Genomic DNA, 11,614 nt, shown 5'->3' with positions numbered 1-11,614 from the left:
ACCTAGGGTCCAATGGCTTCCTGTTCACATCAAGATCAGTAGAGGATGGTGGATACATTGGAATAGTGCATATCTGTGTAGAAAGAGCCACACAGAACAAATATTAGTGAGTCTAGATGAGACTGACAGCAGTCATTGTGTGGACTACTTCCTGTCTAAGTACTGCTCAAGAAACAACTTTCGTAACTGGTTAGCCTTCGCTTAGCATCCTTTTGAGAGAACAACTATAATGAGTCTCAACAGCTGTCTGATTTAGAACATGAGCTAAAGGGTATCTTAGGGAAGCATTGGCTAATGTGCCCAACTCCAGGCAGAGAATGTTGTAGTTGTTATTAAGTGCCGTGGAGTCGGTTCTGACCCATAGCGACCCTGTACAGGGTTTCTGAGGGTGTAAATCCTTACGGGAGTAGAAAGCCTCATCTTCCGCGGAGCGGCTGGTAGTTTCGAACCGCTGACTTTAAGGTTCGCAGCCCGATTCGTAACCACTACGCTACCAGAGCTCCTTTCCAGGCAGAGAATAGCTACTGAGAATTCTCAAGGCGGAAAGCATGTTAACAAGAGATTCTTCAGCCTTTTCTTCGGTTTCAGCAAGTCTAGTACAGGGTTCTGCAATCTGTGTCCTTAACAAATACCCCAGGTGTTCCTTGTATAAGTGACAATACACTAGGAAACATGGATCTAAGCTACCTAGGAACCCCACTGGGTAGTGCAGTGGGCTAACCACTTGGCTGCTTACTGAAAAGTGGATGGTTTGAACCCACCAGCCACTCTGCAAAAAAAGATGTGTTTACATAAAGATTATAGCCTTGGAAATCCTATGGATCAGCTCTACTCAATCCTGGAATCAGCTTGACAGTAGTGGATAGTCTAGGGTAAAGGAATATTAGCTTATGGGTTTAAATTATTAGCCATGTAGTAGCGTAGTGGTTACAAATCTGGCTGTGAACCTCAGGGTCAGCAGTTCGAAACCACCAGCTGTGCCATGGGAGAAAGATGAAGTTTTCTGCTCCCGTAAAGATTTACAGCCTTGGAAACCCTGCACAGGGTCGCTATGAGTCGCAATCGACTCCACGGCACATAACAACAACCATGTTTAAAGTGTTAAAGCACAAAGATAACAGTTTGAGGACTAAAGTATACCTAACCCAAGCCATGGTATTATTCATTGTTTCATATACATGTGAAAGTTAGAAGATGAATAAGGAATATCATCGAAGAATTGATGCATTTGAGTTGGAGAAAAATATTAAAAGTACCATGGACTTCCAGAAGAACAAACAAGTCTGTCTTGGAAGAAATACATCCAGAATGCTCTTTATAAGTGAGAATGGTGAAGCTTTGTCTCCCATATTTTGGACATTATTATTATCAGGAGGGACCAACACCAGGAGAATGACATATTTGGTAAAGTGGAGGGTCAGCAAAAAAGAGAAAGACCCCCCAAAGAGATGTATTGACACAGTAGCAGTAGCAATGGGCTCAAATATAATAATTGTGAGGATAGGGCAGGATGGGACAGTGTTGGGTTCTGTTGTGCAGACTCAATAGTACCTAACAACAAATAGTTAATGCACATGGCTGTTAATCAAACGTTTGGACGTTTGAGTTCACCCAGAGACGCCTCAGAAGCAGTCTAATTAGAAAATCAGTCACTGGAAAAATCTATGGAGCACATTTCTCAATTGAATGGTGACTGGAAACTGGTTTAACCCTGCAGAATACCAGTTTCTATATAAAATGGAACTAGTAGTACTTGGCTCCAGTTTGTTTTGTAATTGGCTAATAAGGATAAGGCTCCTCTTAGGGAAGAGCCCACTTTATTGTGTCCTTCTGCCCAATTTCTTTCTAGTAAACTCCTAAACTCCTACTGGTTCACCAGGTCTTCCTCTCACTAAAATAGCTTCAGGCATCTGCTCATTGATCTCCAGAAATAGCTCACAACAATTACATGATGATTAAAATTTAGGGACTGGTGGACTCCTGGTTTGGTGCTATGGGATCAACACTAGACTGTGAACCACAAGGTCAGCCCCACAAGCTGCTGCTCAACAGCTTATACACAGTCACTATGAGTCAGAACTGACTCAATGGCACTTAATAATAACAACACTCTTCATGAGATAGTAGACTGAGAAGAGAATTGACAAAAAAAACAACAATCTATAACTCCTCCTAGGCAATTCATTCCTCCACCAAGCACTTATGAACAGGGACCCTGGCATAGACTTAGAGCTTCTTTTGCCATGCTCCCTCCCTCCCTGCCATTGGTTAACAGCATAGTTGAGATTCAGTCTGGAGAAGAGTGAGGCAGTGTGGGAAGTTCCATCTGCCTCTCTTAACTTCTCTTCCCAAGATCCTTTCCCTTCCACCCTCCTTTCCCCAAGAAACCTTGAAGGCTGACCTTTGGGGTAGCCTACTAGGTGAACGTTCAGGGTTTGTAATACAAACCAACACTTCTCTCAATGATGAGATGCCCCATGGGCTGTGTTGCTAGAAGTGGTTAGTTTAAGATATTAGTGCCAATTCAAGGTTATTTCTAAATTCAAGTCCCTCTCAGTCATTTTCCACCACACCTCAGTTTGTTCTACTTTGGTGATTTGTGTGCTGTTGTGATGCTGAAAGCTATGTCACCAGTATTTCAAATATCAGCTGGGGCACTCATGATGGACAGGTTTTAATGGAGCTTCTAGACAATGATTAAGAAGAAGAAACACACAGTCCACTTGTGAGGGTTCAGTCACTGAAAACCGTATGAATAGCAGCGGAACATTGTCTGATATAGTTTCAGAAACTGAGTCTCTCAGGTTGAAAGGAACTAAAAATAAGACTGAGAAAGCATTGCATCCTCATAATAGATTTGACCTTAATGACCTGGTTGGAGTTAAGCTTTCAGGACCTTCATTTTCTGATGGAGCATGAATCAAAATAAGAAAGAACAGTTGCAAACATACATTAACAATCAGAATGCTGAATGTATGAAGCATAAATCTAGGAAAATTGAAGTTGTCGAAAAATGAAATGGAACACATAAAGATGGATATGCTAGGCACTACACCAAGCTGAAATGGACTGGTACTGGCTATTTTTAATCTGACATTCACATGGTTTATTATGCCAGGGGCCACAAATTGAAGAGGAATGGCATTGCATTCATCATCAAAAAGAACATTTTAAGATCTATCTTGAAGTACAATGCTGTCAGTGATAGGATATTATCTATATACCTGCAAGGAAGACCACTATTATTCAGATTTCCGAACCAATCACCAAGGCTAGTGATGAATAATAAATGGAAGAATTTTACCAACATCTTCAGTCTGAAATTGATCAAACATACAATCAAGATGCATTGATAATTACTGGTGATTGGAATGCAAAGATCAGAAACAAAGATGAAGTATAAGTAGTTGGAAAATATAGCTTTGGTGATAAAAATTACACTGAATATCCCATAATAGAATTTTGCAAGACCAGCAACTTTCATTACAAATATTTTTTTTTTTCAGTAACGTAAGTAGTGACATATATGTGCATCTTACAAAACAGAATATACAGAATCAAACTGACTACATCAGTGAGAAGAGACTATGGAGAAGCACAATATTACCAATCAAAGCAAGGCCAAGGGCCAAATGTAAAACATACAATCATTTGCTTATATGCAAGCTTAGGTTGAAGATGAAGGAAATTAAAACAAATTTATGATAACCAAAATATGACTGTGAGAATTTTAGAGATCTGAATTTAGAGATCATCGCAAGAGCAGACTTGATACATTACACACCAATGATCAAAGACCAGATGAGTTGTGGGATGCCATCAAGATCATCACACATGAAGAAAGCAAAGGATCATTAAAAAATTAGAAAAGAAAGACCAAAGTGAATATCAGAAGAGACTTTGAAATCTACTCTGGAGAGTAGTAGGTAAAGCTAATGAAAGAAATGATGAAGTAAAAAAGCTGAACAGAAAAATTTAAAGAGCAGCTCAAGAAAACAAGGTGAAGTATTATAATGAAATGTGCAAAGACCTGGAGTTAGAAAACCAAAAGGAAAGGACATGCTCAGCATTTCTTAAGATGAAAGAACTAAATAAATTTCAAACTCTGACTTGCAATCCTGAAGTACAAAAAGGGCAAAATATTGAACAATCAGAAAGTATTAAAAGAAGAGAGAAGGAATACACAGAGTAACTATACCAAAAATAATTGGTCAACGTGCAACAATTTCAAGTGGTAGCATATGATCAAGAATGATATTGTTGAAGGGAGATGTCCAAGCTACAATGAAGGCATTGGTGAAAACAAAGGCTCCAGCACTGGAAATACTCCATCTGGACAGCCGATTGGAAGAGATCTATAGTTGTGTCCATTCCAAAGGAAGGTGATCCAACAGAATGTGGAAATCATTGAACAATATCATTAATATCACATGCAAAAAAATATTGCTGTGAATAATTTTTAAATGGCTGCAGCAGTACATCTATAGGGAACTGCCAGAAATTCAAGCAAGATTCAGAAGAGGGCATGGAACCAGGAATATTGCTGACATCAGATAGATCTTGACTGAAGGCAGAGAATACCAAAAAGATGTTTATTTTTGTTTTATTGACTATGCATTCTACTGTGTGAGTCATAACAAACTATGGATAATTTTACAAAGAATGAGAATTCCAGAGCACTAAATTATGCTCTTGCAGAACCTGTACATAGATCAAGAAATAGTTATTCAAACAGAATAAGAGGATACAGCGTGGTTTAAAATCAAGAAAGATGTGCATCAAGGTTATATTCATTCACTATATTTATTTAATCTGTATGCTGATAAAATAATCTGAGAGGCTGTATGGACTATATGAAGAAGTACACAGCATTGAGTTAGAGAAAGGTATATCAACAACCTGTGCTATGCAGATAACACAGTCTTGCTTACTTCAAGTAAAGAGGACTTGGAGTAGTTACAGTGTTCAGTATGGATTACAACTCAATGTAAAGAAAACAAAAATTCTCACAACTGGGCCAATAAATAATATCATGATAAATGGAGAGAAGATTGAAGTTGTCAAAGATGTCATTTTGCATGGATCTATAATCAATGTTCATCAAATGTCATATTGCTTCTGGCAAATATGGTGCAACAGACTGCTTTAACAATTGTTAAAGAGCAAAGATGTCACTTTGAAGACTGAAGTGTGCCAGACACAAGCCAAGGTATTGTCAATCACCTCACATGCATGTGAAATAAATAATGAATAAGAAAAATTGGAGAACACTTGATACATTTAAATTATGATATTGGCAAAGAATACTGAAAGTACCACGGATGCCATAAAGCAAGCAAATCTCTTTTGGGAAAAGTATAGCTAGAATGCGCCTTAGAAACACACATGAAAAGACTTCATTTTATGTACTTTGGACATGTTATCAGAAGAGATCAGTCCCTGGAGAAGGACATCATGCTTGATAAAGTGGGAGGTAAGCAAATTAGAAGAAGACTCTCAGTAAGATAGACTGACGAGGTAGTTTCAACAATGGGCTCAAAGGAAAAAACAATCATGAGGATGGCACAGGACTGGGCAATGTTCCGTTTTGTTGTATGCAGATCACTATGAGTTGGAAACATCTTGATAGCACCTAACAACAACAACAACTCATCGTTGGAACTCTTCTATCCTAGTCTTTGGATGTGTGTGGCTCTGTAGGATCAATACTGGACAGCAAATAACAAGGTCGACAGTTTAAACCCACCAGCTGCTCTTTGGAAATCCTATACAGAGTCACTGTGAGTCAGCACATACTTAACAACAACAATAATCCTTCTTGTAAGGTGTAATTGCAGAGTGCACATAGGAAACTAATGAGGAGGCTTGAAAAAAAAAGTAGCATGTGGATTGTGTAAAAATACAATCGTTCTTATGAGAATCATAAGGCCCAGAAAAGTTAAGTCACTTGCCCCAAATCACACAGCTATTGCAGACATGGCTGCATATATTTTAATGTTTTTGTCCTGTGATTTAGCCCTGGGTATGATTTAGTCCTGGGCATTATTGATTTGAAGGAGCTTTGGTAGCTCTGGTACCAGCTGTTCCGTGGGAGAAAGATGAGGCTTTCTGCTCCTGTAAAGATTTACAGCCTCAGAAACCCTGTACAGGGTCGCTATGGGTAGGAACCGACTCTGCAGCACATAACAACAACAACAATTATTGCTTTGAGGTCCCTGGGTGGTGCAAACAGTTTTCATTTCAATCTAAAGGTTGACAGTTTAAACCCACCACTGGTGCTGTGAAAGAAAGGCTTGATGATTTGATTCCATGAAGATTGTTGTTACTGTTTTGGGATGCTGTTGAGTTGATTCCAATTCAAGAAAACTCCATGTGACAGAGTGGAACTGTCTCACATGGTTTCCTAGGTCTAGCAGATTGTCAGATCTTTTCTCCCCAGGAGCTGCTAGGTGGATTAAAAACCATCAACCTTTTTGATTAACCATCCTGTGCTTAACTATTGTGGCACTGAGGGCTCCTTTTCATTAAGAGCCAAGAAAACCTTATGAAACAATTCTCTGTAATGAGCAAGGTCACCATGAGTTGGGATTGACTTGACAACAACAGGCTTATATTTCTTAAATTGTTGCTTTTAGCTCTCTTTGTGTTTAATTTTGTTCTACTCCACCCCACCCACTCCCCAAAAAATAAAACAAGGAAAGAATGTTTATTGAGAGGAACCAAAGTGCAGAATCCTGTTTTCCCATTTTGTTTACAGAGAGTGGGAACTGAGTCCAAGGGTCACACACCAGTGACTCCTGCTTTCAGACAAAATTTGCAGTAACCTGTCATGCATCCGCCTTTGTGTGGTTGCAGAACCAGGAATGTGCTTTGTGCTCAGAGATGGACAGAACCAGGAAATGACAAAAGCACACATTCAGAGGCAAGTGTGGTTTGGCCTCTGCTCCTGTAGGTCTCTGTTAAAGCTCAGCTGCCTTCCTCCTTAGAGACTTCTGTTTTATACCCAATTCCAAGTGGCTTCTCTTAAATTAGTTAGGTCAAGGCCAAATGGCCAAGGTGGGAATTCAAACCCCAAGAAGTAAATTTAGAGAACTGAATGACATGCTCATTGCCATCTCACAGTTATGACTAAGCAGAAATTCTGGAATGAAATGCTTAGGCAAATGCTTCTAGAATAGAACTGACTAGGTAGTCATTAAATTGGAAATAAATGAGTAAATACTGCAAATGAATAAATTATCGAGTCTTACCAAAGTTCACCAATATTTATGAATTTAAATACTTTTAATTTCATTAAAGAATCATCTAGGCTTCCAGCCAACTTTAGGCCATTGATAGTCATGGGAGACTGGAAGGTCATGGATAATTGATTTCTACCCATAGTGTTCAAATCTAATTTGAATCAGTAGTTTCAATGCCCCCTCCAAAGAAACTCGTTATGGTACTGCTAATAATGTAGCTGTTTTTCTAGTTTGAGCCTTTTGTCTTTGACTCAGTTCATCCTCCTATGGAAGTTATTGTTGTTGTTGTTGTTAAGTGCCACCGAGTCGATTCAGACCCATAGCAACCCTGTATAGGGCTTCCCAGGAGCAGCTGGTGAGCTTGAACCACCAACCTTGCAGTTCAAATGACTTTGCAGTCCAGTGCATTAACTCACAACTCCAGAGGTATTGAAATAGCCTACAGGTGACACCAGGGAGTCCTGGTATGGTTCTGTGGGTTAATACACTGGATTGCAAAGTTGATTTGAAATGCAAAGTTGGTGGTTCAAGCTCACCAGCTGCTCCTGGGAAACCCTATAGAGGGTCACTATGGGTCAAACACGACTTTACCACACTTAACAACAACAACGTAGGTGACAGCCAGACAACAAAGGAGTTGACCTATCGCACAGCATGGGCTATCTGTGTTGCCTATATACACATGTCTCATTTAAAGAGTAACTAATACCAAAAAGGAGTCCTGGTGTGGCGCTGTGGGTTACTGCGTCAGACTGCAAAGCCATTTGAACTGCAAGGTCAGTGGTTCAAGCTCACCAGTTTCTCCTTGGAAACCCTATGGGTCAGAACTGACTTGATGGCACTTAACAACAACAATACTAAAACAATCTAAATCTTAAATCTACAAATGAGTGGATAAGTGGGTATTACAAACAGATTTTTGTCTCATAAATAGACTCACTATGAAATTCCTTCTGTCAATAGTTGTTCATTTCTTAGATTCTCAGACTCCTTTGTGAAATTAATTAAAGCTATGAATCCTTTCCCCAGAAAATTGTATTCATTCATATATATAATTTTGCTTACAATTTCAGGATTTCACAGAACTGCTGAGCAGTTTGTAGATACAATACAATATATTGGGCCTAATGTAGAGAATGAATAGATATAGGTACCTTCTTCACTTAGCTTACAACCTATAACCAAGAATACTATAACCTATAACCTATAACCAAGAATACAACCTATAACCCAGAACATTCAAGACTTACTGTGTTAAGGATTATCATAAAAGAACATACAGTACACCAATAAAGTGCATACATAATTTAATTGCCTATAATGGGCAAGCATGAACCAAACCTGTTTGGGTTACTTTGAAGACTATTCTAAAATTCTTACAAATCATTACTTCAAAATACATAAATATGTTATCAATTCTTGAAATCTATTGGGAGCATTTGTGTAGCGACACAAGAGGGTAAAGTAAGGATCAATTATTTTTGACAAGAGTGAGGTCAAAATGAAAATGGAAACCTGAGTGTGATTTGAAAAGAATTTCAATAGGATGGAAAGATATAATATTAACATGTCAGGAACTGTGGCCAATTGAAGATGAACCAACAATAAATACTATACCATCCCAGAACTGAAATGAAAGCCATTGGTATTTATAAAAATTTAAGACCCAAGGGGTCCTCACACACACTACCTGAAATATGTACTTGGGACTCCAGGACTCAGTTTCTGAAGAGCAGAAAGTGAAATGAAGAGCCAGGCAGACACCAATGCTCATATGCACGCCCCTGGCACAATCTTGGGTGAAAGACATGTGGTGATATTCTAAAAGCAATTGCTGAGCTAGCGAGACAGTCCCCAGGTCAGGGAACCAAAGACAAGTATTTGAGACAGTTTTAATAGATAGATCCAGCTTTCCAAATACTTTGCAGAGTAGCCTTTCAAAAACTGTTTTTTGAATGAATGAAAATTCATATGTAAGAAATTCCAGAACTTAAACTCTTCACCCTTCCCCCCACTTCATAGTAATGGGAACTAGAATTATTTGACCATTTTGTCTCTTTTTTTTTTAAATCAAAATTTCATTATGAACAGATGGTCCAGGATACCATGCCTTTCCCTACAACAAAGAACTGAGAAATCAAGTGAAACAGATACATGACAATTTGGGAACCCAGAACAGGAAATGGAAGGATGAAGAATGAGATTGAACTCCAAACAAATGGAAGGAGAAACTGGATGAAAACAGTGAGCAAGGAGATCTACAGATCATAGATGCCCTGCTAGCTTGTCTGCCACAGTGTAAGTATCATCAGGCAAAAGAAGCAGCATCCTTAAGATGAGGAGCCTAGGAAGGCAACTTCATAGAAGTCCCAATAGGAAACAGAGATGCTGTCCTGGTGTGGCACTGTAAGATAAGCACTCCACTGCAAGCTCGATTTGAACCACAAGATCAGTTTAAACTCCTTGGAAACCCTATGCAGGGTCCTTATGAGTCAAAACCAACTCGAAGGCATAATAGCATAGACAAACCCAGAGCATAGCAAAGTAAGCAGAGCATGAACCATTTCTAAGGAGGGAAAGTGCAGGAATGCAGCAGGTAAGAGTCCTGGGGACCGAGGTGACTATAGAAACTAGGGACAGAGCTACTCATCAGCAGTGATCTCTGGTCATTTGGATGGGTGGTTCTCATGGAATAAAGGATCTATAGAGTGGCAAGTGAAGATTTTCCACCAGACAGGACTCCAGACAGTCCCACTCCTTCTCTTATTTGGTCAGGGCCAAGTCCTGATCATCAGTTACACATCAGGGACCAAGGGAGCATTCTCCCTGAACAGGTAACCACTATTGTGCTCTCCGTGCCTACAACCAGTGATACACACTCATCCCCAAGTGTACACAACCCCACCATCCTCTGCACAATGATACACAGTGTGCATTCCCATGTGGGCAGACCAGCAACTAGAGGTGTTGACCCACCTTGCCCAGCCTTCTCGGATGCCACGCTCCTACAGTGATTGGTGGTACACACTTCCTGCAGCAGCTGGTTTATCAGGCCCACCTCACCTGCACCATTTGCTCACTACTCTGCCCAAGTGATGACTTGCAGTGGCAGCTTATACTCCAGAGGCACCAGACCAGTAACTGGAGGAACACACCCATCTTGTCTGCTCCACCACTATCCCACACAGTAGATGAACAGCAGCACTCTCTCATGCACTGAACCCACCCTGTCCACAGTCCCCACCATCCACTGCCAATGACAAGAAGCTTGTACTGCCCACCATGCCTGCCTTCCCCACTGCCCTGATCCCCTGGTTCCCTGCACCCACGTCCAGTGTCTGGCTGGACAGGCATATCACCTCATCAGTAATCTTAGTCACATCCTAATAGGCATCATCTGTGCCACTGCCTAATGAGAAGCAGGAAATTCTAGTGCCCGCAGACAACATATGATTGGGTACATTTCACATGCTCAAATAATTTCTGCAGGCCAATTTGTGTATGCATAATAGACCTAGCCTATCCATTTAGGTGCACCTTCTCACAGTGCATAAGAAGACGTCCTGTTCTGACATCCAGAGAATGCACTAACTGGTAGCACCCTACTGGAAGGACCCCCATAGTCCCATAAGGACTGTGGAGGGACCCAACTAACTAACAACCTCAGACAACTTGAGAGTAAGACACACAATAGCATTACCCAGATATCAGTCCAGGTAAAGAATTCACAAAACTAAGTAAAGATGCAAAGCTTACAACATAGAGCTAGAGATTTCAAGCTGTAAACAGTGACAACTTCAAAATAACAAGAGTGAGTAAATGGTATAGTTATAAGAATATCCATATATAGAGAAAGTCAGGGTGATATCAAGATACAGCAAACTGTTTTGAATTTAAAAAGATAAAAGTAAATCTTAAAGTAACCCTCCCCCAAAATTAATAAATCTAATCACTAAAATAACACAAATAAAAAAGACTCATTAAACACAAAATCAACAATAACAATAGATAAGAAAAGAACCAAGAGAACTCAGCACAGAAAATTAAGTGAAACAAAGAAACCGTTAACACTACATACACACAAAGTATAATAGCAGTAAACTCCTATCCATAGGTAATCACACTGAATGTAAATGGCTTAAATGCATGAGTCAAGAGACAGAGAATGGTAGAATGGATATAAAAACATTCTAGTAGGCAGCATATTGCCTACTAGAAACAAGCCTTAGACATAAATACATTAAAAATTGAAGAATGGAAGACAACAAACAAGATGGCGGATCGAGTGGACATATAGCAGAGAGCTCCGCCAACAACAACACAGAATACCCGACCACGCAGGCTCAGGGGATGGTCCCAGAACTCTGAACCAC

The sequence above is a fragment of the Chrysochloris asiatica genome, unplaced genomic scaffold, assembly GCF_000296735.1.
Source record: "Chrysochloris asiatica unplaced genomic scaffold, ChrAsi1.0 scaffold00144, whole genome shotgun sequence".
NCBI classification, from domain to species: domain Eukaryota; kingdom Metazoa; phylum Chordata; class Mammalia; order Afrosoricida; family Chrysochloridae; genus Chrysochloris; species Chrysochloris asiatica.
Note: the sequence above shows the minus strand (reverse complement) of the source record.